Raw genomic sequence first — 13,204 nt, forward strand, 5'->3', positions numbered from 1 at the left:
CTCTCTGTGCCTCCGTTTCTGCATCTCTGAAGTGGAGGTGATGACACCCCGAGAGGAGCACTATCTCCAGGAACAGCCGCTTGTCTGTGGGGACAGCTCTCCGCCAGGGGTGGCGAGGACCAAGGGGATGATACAGATGAAGCGTTAGGATGAAACCTTCCACGCGCAGGGAGCCCACCCGGCCACTGCTGTGATGCTTTTGGAATTACAAGGGCTGCTTTCTAGGTTTTTAGATGGTGATTCAGGACAAGATCGTCCAACGGGCTTGTTTTGCCCCTTTGGTGCCTAAGCTTGGGCTCCGGTTTGCCCGTGGAGTAGCCCCCACACCAGGAGGCTGGGGGCACTGAAGTCATCTCCCTGGACCACGCCAGCCCATGATGACCCTCTGGGGCCAGCACCTGGCACCCGCCAGAGCCATGGGTAGGAGGAAATGGGCGAGGAGGGGAGCAGCCCCAGGTCGTGTGGTCACTGCGAAGAGACAGAGAGGCAGGAGCCGCCCCCTCCTAGCTGGGCTTCTGGGTCATCAAGTCCCATGGTGGGGATCTGGTGGGGTTCAGGGTGATCTGTTTGCCAGAACAAAGCAGGGGAGAAGCAGGAAAGGACTCAGGGGCCCATGTGTGGGGAGTCATAAGTCCCTCCCCACTGGGACCCGGGGGCGCCACACCAGGCACCCGCTGCAAGAGAAGGCTGAGGCAGGAGGCCCTGGCCCGCCTTCTGCCTGGGTCCCCTCAGAGCTGCAGATGCCACCCAGGGGTCTTAGCTGTCTCCAAGAGCAGGGAAAACCAGAGCTCCATAGTCACTCCTGCACCGGCATAGTGATCAAGCACTCAGAAAAGGAGGAAAGTCCAAAAGGCACCAGGCTGCCGGCCCACTCTGTCTCTGGGAACTGCTCTCTGTGGCCTGCAGCTGGAGGCTCAGGTGGAGGTGAGCGTCCCCCACCAAGACCCCACCCCAGCCACAGGTGTGGGAGGGGGCACCTCACCCTCCCCGGCCAGAATCATCCGTCCTCCAGATACTTGGAGCCATTGGGGACCCGTTCCTCTCCTCCTGAGACCCTGGGCATGGCTCCCCACACCCCCCAGAGCTGAAGCTTTGGGGTTCTGTCACGTGGACCCGGGAGCAAAGGAAGGTGGTCTGCCGAGAGAGAAGCAGGACCCAGATGTGAAGGCGGACAGAGGGTGGACGGTGGACTTCTAGCTGCCAGCTCAGGTCCTTTCCCTGAGGACCCGCTCGACCCTCCAGGGAGCACCCAGCATCCTTAGAGTCAAGTCCTCTTGTGATCAGCTGCGTGGAGCGTCTGTTCCTTCCACAGGGACGTTAACTAGTATGTTTCCATTCATCTGAAACTCCATCTTCATTTACCAATGATGTGTGTGTCCCCACACAAACACGAGGAAGGGGTGGGGGACATTCCTCAGCCATCCACCTGAGTCCCGCAGCCAGGGCTTTCCTTAACAGGTCACTGAGAGAAAGTCTGGCAGCCAGAGGGATTCAAAAGGTATTTTGGCCTTTCCTTGATCTCTCAGGGCACTGTAGGAGGGATCCACTCACCCCCTCCCCTTCCCCAGAGCTGCCCCGACCCAGGCCTGGCCCCTGCCCCCCTCCCGCCTCTCCCCTCCCCGCCCCTCCCCGCCCCTCCCAGCCCCGCCCTCCGCAGCAATGCCTTAGGTGAGCATTTGGAGCTTGGGGCCTTTTTGTTTTCTCCTTTTTCCTGAAACAAAGGAGAGCCCTGAAAGGGAAGGTGGCTGGACCCACCCCTGCTGCCTCCCCCTACACCTTCTGTCTCTGTCCAGAGGCCTGAGCCCCTGCTGGTTCCTCAGAGGGCTCCTTAGAGGGCAGAGGAGGGGAAGCAGCACAAAGAGGTCTCCCTGTTGGGGGTGTGAGAGAGGGCAGGCCAGCTGAGAGCTGAGTCCACCGTCCACCGTCTGGGCCCAGCCCCTCTGACTGCAGAGGAGACGCCCAGGGCAGCTAACAAGCTCTGCCTTTCCCTCTCCTTGGGGTAGATCCAGAGCCCCCGCTTCCCTTCACCCCATGTCCGCCAGAACCCTGACCTCCAGGGACCCAGGGGCCATGCTGCCATTCACACAAGTTCTCGGGTTCTCCTCTGCAGCCAACTGGCCACAGTTCAGAAGGGCGCTCCAGGTCCTCTCTGAAGCCACTCCTACCACCTTCCTGGGCCACAGTCCCTTCCATCCTTCTGCTAGTGCTGTCTGAACCCCAGGCCAGTGCCTGCCATCTGCACGGCTGCCCAGCACGCACCACACGGGCAGGCACGCGCCACCCTGCACTCTGGAATGACCTTCTACCAGAAGCTGCACCTTCAGTGGCTCCCACTACCTAGTGGACCCGTGTCCCCTCTGTCCACGGCCCTGCCCTGCTTGGCCCCTTCTCCAGCCCAGCCTCCCGATTCAGGCCCACCGGCCAACTCAGCTCACTGGCTCCCATGCAGCTTTGCCTGGCGGGCTCCTGCCTGCCTGGTGCACATCTGGCCGGGCCTGAAGGCCCCCGTGCCCACGCTCCTTTCTTGGGCATACAAACGTGACTGAGACCCTTCCCTCTAACTAACATGACTGGGGCAAGCGCTCATCCTTCCAGAATTAAAGAGCCACCAAAAGCTGAGTCCGGTGGCGCATGTCTACCATCCCAGACACTCGGGAGTCTGAGGCAGGAGGAGCTCAAGTTCAAGGTCAGTCTGGGTGTCTCAATGAGTCTCAAAATCAAAAAAAAAAAATTAAAGGGCAGGGGACGTAGCTCTGTTGTAGAATACTTGCCTAGCATGCTTGAGGCCCTGGGTTCAATCCCCAAAACCCCCACCCAAATCACAGAGCAATAAATTCAATATAATCCCATTTTTGCAAAAATAAACCAAAAAAAAAAAAAAAACACACATGTAGGTGTGTGTGTGGTATAACTAAGTCAACAGGTAGGCACATACGTGTGTGCGCACGCACGTGCGTGCACATGCTCACACAGGAAGCTTTTGGCTGTGAGAAGAGACAGGGACAGAGAAAAGCCTTCAGTTTTGACTTTTTATTTCTTAAGCATCTGAATTCACATATCACTTTTGTAATTTTTCCCTTTAAAAAGAAAGAAGGAAGGAGGGAAAGAAAGAGCACCTTAGAGGGAACCAGGAGACTTTCGGTCCAGCACAGCTTCTGCTACCAGCTCATGTGACCTTAGCCAAGTTCCTTCCCCGTACCCTAGACGAAGCTTCTGGAAGGCTGCCCGGCCGCTGTACGGGGGACACGCTGGTCGCAGCTCTTTATCCCTCGGTGAGACAAACCACCACAGTAAGCCACGAGGAACGCCGGGTGGGCCTTGGATGGGAAGAAGTCAGAGCTAAGGAAAGGAGGCAACTGGGCGGAGCTCGCGGCTGCACACGGCAGAGGGCGGTGGCCAAGTCCAGCCGGGCCTGGGCACTCCCGCTCCTGGGCGGTCACCCAAAGGTGCCCAACAGGGAGACACAGAGGATGCGCGCGCCCAAACAGCATCACCGTCCACGACCCTCGAAGGGCAGAAACAACCCAAATGCCTCTCGATGGGCGAGTGGATAAAAAATAAATGGGAAGTCCACAGGATGGAAGAGCATTCAGCCCTAAGGACGGACACCAGCCCGGGGAAGGTGAGCCCGGAGAACTAACGCGCCTAGTGGAAGAAGCCAGAAACGAAGGTCGCATGTTATAAAATGTCATTTGCATGAAATATCCAAAACATTCAGATCCACAGGGACAGAATGCACACCGGTGGGGGCCAGAGGCGAGGAGGGGAGGAAAACGGGGAGGCCTCCGGGAGGCTGGCGACGGGAGTCCGACGGGGGATGGAAGCAGAAGTGACGACTGCTGGAGCCGTGAGCGCCCCGCCCAGCCCTGCCCCAACACGCACGTGCACGCAGCCCAGCCTCGGCCTCGCCAGGATCCAGCCGTGAGCGGCACTGAGATCCGGTGTGCAGATGCCGTCCTCCGCAGGGCAGCTCTCTCTCTAATTTTCCCAATGCCACCATGAGCCGTGGAGGCCCCAGCCCAGACCAAGGCCAGGGTACAGGGAATGTCCCCGGGGGTCCTCACCCGAGGACCAAAGACAGGCAACAGGCCCTCCTAGGTCCGCCTGGGCCTCCTGAGCGAGGCTGGGAGCTCATTATCTGGACACACAGTCTGTTCGACCAGAGAGCCCTGTCCAGTGGCACCCCAGGGCCCTGCTGAGCTGCCCTAACCCACCAGAGTCACAACTGGTGGGTTAGACTGGTGGGTTAGTCTGGTTGCCCAGACTCCCAGCAACAGTCAACGCGCCTCATCCTGACAGCCCAGCACGTGACTGCCTCGCTGCTAGGCCCCAGCCTCTCCAGGCCAGCAGCTGTGTCCTGTCCACCTCCCAGCCCCTGAGGCCACCAGGGGTCCAACTCAGCACACATTAATGTGGCTGAAACTTCAGGCCCTGAAGTCAACCTAAGTTCAAATACACTCTACCACTATTCCCCTTGTGACTCTGGGTAGTAGCTTTACCTCTCTGAGCCTGTTTTCTCCCCTGTAGTCAAAGTCGGACACAGTGGTGCACACCTGTAATTCTAGCAACTCAGGAGGCTGAGGCAGGAGGATCAGAAATTGAAGGCCAGCCTCAGCAACTTAGTGAGACCCTCTCTCAAAATAAAAAATGAAAAGGGCTGGGGATACTGCTCGGTGGTAGAGCGAGTGCCTTGGTTCAACCCCCCGTACCAAAAAAAAAAAAAAAACTCCACAGTAAATAATAGTACCCATCTTTTAGATTATTGTGAGGATTAAAAGAAATAATGTATATAAAGTGCTTCACACAGAGTAGCCCATAGTAAGTGCTCACCACGGACTAGCTATTACTATTGCTATCACTGCTACTGATTCAGCCCACATTGACTTCTGAACTTCTGATTTCACAAAATGACCAGTTCTTGTTTCTAGAAGAACTCAGCTTCAAATAAGGAAATGGAATCTCAGAGAGGTTAAGAGCCTTAACCAAGGTCACACAGCCACTAAAAGACTGCACTGAGACTAGAAAGGCAAATTTCCATAGCAGTGTTATTTCCTCGGCGGCATCCTCCGGATTCCTTCTCACCTGCCCACTCATTCTGGCTGTGGATGACACATAGCTTTGGTTTCACTGTTGATGTGCAAGAGCGTGTGTGTGTGTGTGTGTGTGTGTGTGTGTGCATATTTGTGTGTGCGTATGTTTGTGTGTGCAAGTGAGTGTGAGCGTGGACCCCGTGCAGGTGTCCCTTGTGTGTGAATGTGTCTAAGATCCTGATGGTGGAATCATGGAAGGCAGAGATGGGGGTTCCCTTCCTGGGATCCACACAGTGCCGGGCACACAGTGGGCTTCGGTTACCACCAGTGGAGTGGAAGAGGCTGAGGCACGTGTCCCTCGGGAGACCAGGTTCACCTCTGCCTGTTCAGCAGATTCTTCCCCTGTCCTCAGCTCCTGGAGGGATGCTCCCCGGGGCCCCATCCAGCTGGGCAGCCCCCTGCCTCCCCTGGATCAGGAGGCAAGTGCAGAACAGCTGGCTGCAGCCCTCCCAGCGAGTGGGACAAGTGGGTGCCCAGGGACATACCCCCAGCCCGAGGGTGGCTCCGTAAGCGGCAGTAAAGGAAACAAAAGATGAAATACATCAGCCATTGGCAGCTGTAAAAAGAGCAAAATCGCTCAGCAGAAAACCGCGTGCTATCCATCATCCGGCCCTTCTCCACTTCAGCTGCTGAAGCAAGAGGGTTTTTTAATGCCCTCTGACTCATTTGCATGCACACAGCCGCTCTTTTATGGTATCAGAGGTTGCCAAGAAGATCTGAGTGGTTTTTTAAAGATGTTGATAAACCATTTCCACCAGGGAATAAAAGTTTTTTGAGGGGGAAAGGGAAAAGAAAGTTTTCCGAAATAATGCATTCCGTCTGCAGCGTGACGGGTAAGTGATTCTGCAGATGTATTGGCCCCATAAAACTGAGCAAGCAGTTTGGGCCAAACACGCTCTGTGCTGGTGAGATGAGCAGTCCATTCATTTAGCAGCTGAGTCAAGACCTAAAACTTTGCAGAGTCACTGAGAAGAGCTTCTGAGGCAGTCTGCATCTTAAATATGAGCAGAGCTTGTGATCCCTGAACACGTTCACACTGTCAAGGTCTCAGCCTCACAGGCACCTGCAGGAACTCCCGCTGACTTCGAAAGCACAGCAGTAAAAAGGTCCAGCAGAAAGCAACTCTTCCACCACCCATGGGTCCAAAAGCCTCAGCAAATAACCAGGCTGATCCCTCTCCTCCTGCAGCACTTGACTGAGCACTCTGCACAACTAGTTTGCAGCTAGACTCTGGCTTCACAAGCTGGGGTAAACCCCTTCTGCAGACTGGACTTGGAGTTCTGCACCAACCAAGTGAACAGAGTGGTCTAAATGTTTTCTCCATGGGAAGAGTCAGGTGACACCATCCCCTGTTCTAGACACTGAGGCTTATCCCAGACCACTCGCTGGTAAAGGTAGAGGCAGGACCTGAACATGCACTTCCTGATCCTTTGAGAATGGCTTTCTCCTCCCTCTCCTCCACACTGATTAAACACTTGATATATGTCAAGCAGTGACAAGTCCCCGCCATCCTGAGACCTGGGGACAGGAAAGAGGGAGAGATAGTATTATGATAGGGTGCCTGGTCCTACTGAGAGGAGGGAAGACCTCGCCAAAAGACCACTGATCAAAAGAGCATGAAGACACCCCCCATTTACTCCCAAGTGAGACGTTCCAGACCCTCTCTTAGCCTGAGCTTTGTACTCGTCGAAGATGTCCACGCATGAAGACATAGTGGACAACTTCCAAATGCATCAGAGGGAGGTCTCTGCCCCTGAAATAGCTACCTGTCCCCACCGCCCTGTCCCCTCCATCAGTCACACCTATGGGTCAAGGCATGTGGGCAGTTAAGATTCAAGTGACATCTCATTGGATGAAGTCAGTAATTCCCAAGTCTCTGCTCTTCTTTGGTCAGTTGTCCAACATGGCTAGAGGAGGTGCTTTGGGGACAGGGGTCTCTGAAAGACAGAGAGGTGGAAAGCACCTCTGCTGGGCATTGGGGTTCCTAGGGCTGACAGGACGGGAGAGGGTGAAACAGAGGTGCCCGGAGCGAGAGGCATTGGCATTCAGGGAGCAGGAGAAGCTAATGATAGCCATGGATGGACATCATTTACCCAGCTCTTTCTGCGCTCCATCATTGATCTTTATCTCATTTGATCTTCACGGCAACAGGCTAGGCTAGTCATTTCTAATCATCCCCCTTTCACAGAGAATGAAACCAGGACTCAGAGAGGTTAAGTAACTTACTCTAAGTCGCTGCTGGAACGCTGAGTAGAGCCAGGCTTCGGGGCCAACAGCCCGACTCCAGGGCTGCACTGCTTCAGCAAGTGCCCCCAACAGCGGGTGCCTGCTGGAGACTCACAGGAGCCTACCCTATGAACCCCATCCCCAAGCTTTCCAAAACCTAATCGGGGTCTCCTCCCAAACACAGACTCCTGCATCCCTCCCGTAATCTAAGGCAGCCTGCAGATGAGACGCCACCGCCCCTCCCCTCACATCTGACCACTCCCTCAGCCCCGAGAAGCCCCCTCCTCCCTGGCCTCACAGCCCTGGCCCAGGAGGGCCCACTGGCTCTCACCCCCTCTCGCAGGTGCCAGGGACCTAGCTTCCCACAGTATCCTGCGGGGGGGCCTGGGCTCTGAAACTTACCAGCTTGTCCACCTGGGCAAACAGCTTGCTGGCTGAGCTTCAGCTTCCCCGCGTGAAACCTCCCGCGTGTCAGCTCGAGCGCCCGGGCAGGTAGGGGCTGGCCGCCTTTAGCACAGCAGCAAGACAGGCCCATGGGAAGGTCATCCGAAAGGCTGCAACAGGTTCCGGAAGATGAGGGCATGACGCAGGAAGTGCGCCAGGGAGGGGGCAACAGGTGATTAATAATGACAGCTATGCTACTGACGCCTCTGAGGTGCTGGGCATGTGGCTCTAAGAGCTCATCCGTCCCTTCCCTGAACTTTCCCGGAGACACAATCATCCTGCAGCGTGAATTAGAAATCAGAGACTCGCAGAAGCAAAATAAGCTTCTCCAGGCGAGAGCCAGAAGGTCCTTGATCTTTCCAACACTCCCCTGGGGACACCCTCACCCACCGCCTCCCTCCCCTGGGGTCAGCCACGATGTCCCGGTTCACTCAGAGAGAGATCAGCAGAAGGTGATCTCTCTGGACCCTCCTCTCGCTCATCTGTAAAACCTACAACTAAGTGTCGTCCTAAGGACCTGAAGGAGTACGGAGGTGAAAAACATTTGGAGCAGTGCCTAGCACAGAGTCAGGGCTTTATAGGTGACATTATTCTTAGTCATGTTAGTTTTAGTCATCTGCAAGGGCGCCATCTTGCCATGAGCCCTGCCACCCAGGTTTCCCAAGGAGCACACCGTCCATTTGTCTGATGACGCAGATGAGAGCTGCCTGCACCCACCCAGCTCTGTCCAAACTGAGGCCTGCAGCCCCTTCCCGCCAGCCAGCTCTCCCCACCGCAGCAACTTTGAGCAGGCCTCTCTCGCATGCCATTTCCCCCATCACTGGGGCTCCCAGCCCCCTCAGTGTCGCAGTCAAGGAGAGAGGAGCCCGAGGGGCCCATGGAGAAGGAGCAGGACTACTTTACCTCTGAGGTCTGGGCAGGGGTGAAAGGTGCACTTGCAATGCGCAAACAATGGCCCTTCTGCTTCCAGAAGCGCCGAGTGCCGGCAACTGCACCACTCGCCAGCCAAGAGACTCCTGTCGGAAGCTGCCCATTCCTGGTGAATTTCAATGAGGAGCCCTTCCTGTGGGGAGGAGGAAGGCCATCATTTAAGAGGCAAAGGCTGCTTCTGCTTGGCAAGATGTGATGATAGGCCAAATGCTGGCTGGGGGCACAGGGAGACCAGGCTGGGAGCCTCACCCACCCGAGTCTTGTGCAGCACACATCAGGAAGTTCCCTGCTCTGTGCCTTGTCTCAGGCTGTGTGCTGGGACACAGGGGTCTGTCAGACAGTGTCCCATCAAGACCCAGGCAGTTACTAGACAGCGTAAAAGTACCAGGATGGAAATATACAGAGAGCCTAGGAGAGAGGGGGCAATGAGAATTTCAAAGTCAACATGGGGCAGAGTGTCACGAAGCAGCATTTGAGAAGGGTTTTGAAAGAAGGGAAGAGTTCACCAGGCAGAGCAAAGGGCTGGGGCAGGGGGCCTGAAGGAACAGCACGGACCAGGCTAGGATATGTATGAAGGCCCATAATGTCAGGAAATAGCACACTGTAAGATCTTGTCCCAGGGCAGAGCCACAGTGGCAAGAGAAGCTGAAAAGGAAGCTGGGGCCAGACTGCAAATGGCTATATAGGCCATGCTTTTTAAACACGTGGATTTTCTCTTTGAAAGGATGAAGGATTGCAAACACAGGCACCAGGCTGTGCATGGTACGCTTGAGGAAGCACACGCATGGAGTGCAGGGGTCGGAAGAACGGGCTGGGGAAAGAGTTGAGAGACAACAGCTCCAGGCTGGAGGCCCTGAGGGGAGAGAGGAGTCTGAACGCTGAACACCCAGGAGCCAAGGGTTAACATCGGGGACCAAGAAGGGGACCCAGGATCTCTGTTCGAGTTCAGCATGGCTAACCACACAGAGGGTCTGAGGACTCTCCAAGACCCACAGAGGCCTGCGTTCTAAGCCCCCTGGGCTGAGGGGCCTGATTCCCTAGATTGGCAAGAGGTAGACCAAGAACCAAAGCACCCAGCCATGCTCCCCTGCATACTGGATGGCAAATATACTTCATCCCACATGCCATCTCTGATGGATGGGTGATGTCTCCCTAAATTACTATTTGAGAAGGCTTATGAGACCATATCTGGGCCCAATGGGAGAGCAAGCAGTGATTGATTAGCCACGTCTGCCATGGGTGCTGGCTGGCTGGGGGAGTACACGTGTCTCCCGCTTGTTTTCACCGTACTTCATACTCGATTCCCCGCTGAGAGTCACTGAGATGAATCCTGAGTGTCTCTCTCAGGACAGTTAATAGAGGCGGCAGGTGCACACAGAAGAGGAGCAGTTACCTTGGCAGCCAGGAGGCTGGCAACTAGGTTCTTTGGCCTTCCAGCCAGTGAGACCTAGAAGACCACTGGGTGACACCTCCACCTCAGAGACTGAGCACTGGTCCCTGGCATGCGAATGATCTCTTAGAGGCCCTCCTGGACATGCTTGGAATCCCCCAGACCCCGACGGCTGCTGGAGCACCCGAGGTCAGGTCAAGAGGTAGAAGCCGTCAAAACTAAGAGAGCATCTTTCAGGGTAGAAATTCTTCCCCTGGGACCCAGGGACAAGGCGCAGGAGGCCTGCAGTCCCTCACAACCACAGATTGTTCTAAGTGTGCACATTCTTCTCAAAGGAGCTCTTTAGTTTTTGACAATCTCTCAAGAGATCCATGTCCCCACCCCCACAAAAAAAGCCTTATGACTTCTATTCAAGATGGAAGGAAGTCCTGAGATAGAACCGAATTCGGCTGAAGGAAGGAGGAGCAGCCATATATCTCGGTAGCAGGTGAGATTCTGGGGAGAGCATCTGGCCACTGGAAGCACAATTCACTTGGGCTTTAAAAATGTCCTATGAGTCCGGGATGCAAATGTGGGGCAATTTTTTAATATTGGAGAGTTTGGGAACACAGGAAGGCACTTTTTTTCCCTCAAAGAATATTCTTAGTTTTTGTAAGTCTCTCAAAGAGGTTCATGTCCCCCCAAAATGGCTCCAAAGTGCTTAGAATGAAGGAAAATAATGCTATCTATGATCAAAGAAACAGGGAGCTTTGTGGGACCAGCAAAGGCAATAAAATCCATCTTCATTATTCGGGGAGAACAGACAGTAATGACTAGTCACCTCTGAAGGTACTGCCCACCAGGACATGTGGAAGGTAAGGAAAATGTCTTTGAACATTATGTCGGGATCTTGGACTAGTGGAAGTTTCTGGAAACTATCAGGCCTAGGAAATTGTATCTGATGAGGCCTGGGGCATAGGTCAGGGTTAGGAAATGTCGGTGTCATCTTTCAAGGTGCTAGTGGCTTGTCACAGTATATAGGAATCCAGATCCAGCGAGTGTACTGACCAGGTCAAGACAACCCAGGTCTTGTGGGGTGGACACAGAGGGAAATGAGGAAGGTTGGGGGAAATGAGCTGGTTTCCAGCCATGCCTGTGGACATCTATAGGGTAGTGTTCAGTCTGTGAGCATAAAGCTCAGGAAGGAGATTTCCATGGGCTAAATCTTGCTGAGGAAAGTTGATTCTGCTGTGAGATGTAGGGAAGTGGTATAAGAAGAACACACCCTTGAAGTCCTCCCCACTCACATGAGCCACACTCCTGACACTCAGGCTTCTGAGCCCTGCTGCCCCGTCCTCAATTCCTGCTGCGACCAAGGGTACTGATCCACCAACGTGACTCCCACAGGTATCCCCAAAAGCTCCTGGGAAAAGGCTACACTTTGGCCTTTGGAGCTGATTAAAGATGAAACTAGATTCATATCATCTTCAAAACTCCCAGAGGATCCTCCGAGCCCGGGATCTCCAGTGCTTCTGGGTTTAACGGTGAGAGGGAGATGCTGAGATGGACGGGGAAGAAGTTTGGAGGCCCAGGATGGCAGGCTTTCTACAGATCCTCCCACACTCTAGTGCTCCTGGCCCATGTCCAACCAGGACACTAAACGCCAAATGCCTTTCTATCCATCATCACGGATAACAGTGATAACAACCCTTCGGGAAATACAGACGGACTTCTCCACCCCCTCTGGCCATCTTGTCGGTAGTGGAATGAATTCCACACCTTCTGTAAGGAAGAGTCATTCTGATCTACACAGGTCAACTCAGTGCAGATGCAGCCATGATAACTTCTGCCCACGAGTCAAATTAAGCTGGAGTCTGCTACAAGTTAAAGACAGCCTGTCCCCTTGAAAATGCTCGCGTCAACTGCCATCCTGTCTCAAGGTGGCGGAGCAAAGGAATCATCACAGTGGCAATCTTGATCTTTTTGAGAGTCCCCAGATGCACCAAAATAAGTCCATTTCTTCTAAATTTATCAGTGTTGACAGACAGAAGAACACCAGGCTGTCACATGAAAGAGGGGCTTCACTTAGTTTTCACACTGAAGGAGTCTCCGTAGTGAAAACGGTGCTGAACGGGGAATCACAAGACCCGGGTCTGGTTCTTGGCTTGGTCATCACTGGCTGTGTGGATTTAAGAAGTCACTTCACCCCTCAGACACCTCTGAGTGGGTCATCCTCTCTTACCTGCCCTCCTGCCAAATGTTGATTGACCGCACTGCAAGCTGACTGGCCCTTTTCCCTCCGGGGACTTGGAGGATGCCACCATTTGTTATAAATAAGCGGACAGGGCAGGGTGTGGCAGAGGGCGGGGACTCTGAGGCCCTGGGAGAGCTCATTAGCGGGGAAAGCTCTGCTACTCAAGGCTTCTGATCTTCAGCCCTGATTTACTAAAGAAGTCAGAAGCAAAAGGAGAGGAAGGGCTGGGGTTGTGGCTCAGTGGTACAGCGCTTGTGGTGAGGCACTGGGTTCGATCCTCAGCACCACATAAAAATAAATAAAAAAAAAAAAGGTCCACCAATGACTAAAATAATTAGAAAAAAAACAGAGGAAAAAGAGGATGAAGTCCGTCCAGAGGACGGGGTTCATGACTGAGTTGAGGGGAAGCAGCACATCCCTCTCCCCAAGCCATGCCTCCACTTTGGTGGCCTGCTTACATTGAAACAGGATGGGCCCTGTCCCTAGACTAAAACTATGGGTGCCCCAGAGAAGAGTCAGATCGCCTGCCATCAAATTGGACCCTTGAAGGATGTGGGTCTCTTCAGAGAACCCCCTGAGCAAGTCGAAGTCAAGGGCGTTCTTCTGGGGGAGAGCATGAAAGCCATGGTCTTAGGACCCAGCCAGGAAGGGTGCACAAAGTCTCTTTAACAACCAGAGCTTCAGGGAGTGGGGGGTAAATGACTTGGAATAAAAGTCTCAAATTGCATCTGGACCATACCAGAACGCATGTCCAGGAGCTGTCCGTGGTGCTGACAGCCTCCGCCTGGGTTAAGGCCAGCTGTCACGTGGCCGCAGCTGACCTCTGCCAACTACAGAGCCAGATGCCCACCCAGCACCACCTCCTGCCTGACCAGGGCTCCCTGCAGCCTG

The 13,204-nt window shown here is 54.4% G+C and overlaps 1 long non-coding RNA gene across 1 annotated transcript in view; it reads right to left on the reverse strand.

Moving 5' to 3' along the window:
• The window catches only part of LOC306637948, a 33,653-nt gene extending 25,511 nt beyond the window's left edge, over positions 1 to 8,142 (reverse strand). The window contains exon 1 of the long non-coding RNA XR_013757324.1: positions 7,719 to 8,142. This is a non-coding gene — a long non-coding RNA (uncharacterized lncRNA). The remainder of the gene's footprint in view (positions 1 to 7,718) is intronic.
• Positions 8,143 to 13,204: the final 5,062 nt, after the last annotated feature.

This window comes from Sciurus vulgaris (assembly GCF_902686455.1).
Source record: "Sciurus vulgaris genome assembly, chromosome: 1".
NCBI lineage: Eukaryota > Metazoa > Chordata > Mammalia > Rodentia > Sciuridae > Sciurus > Sciurus vulgaris.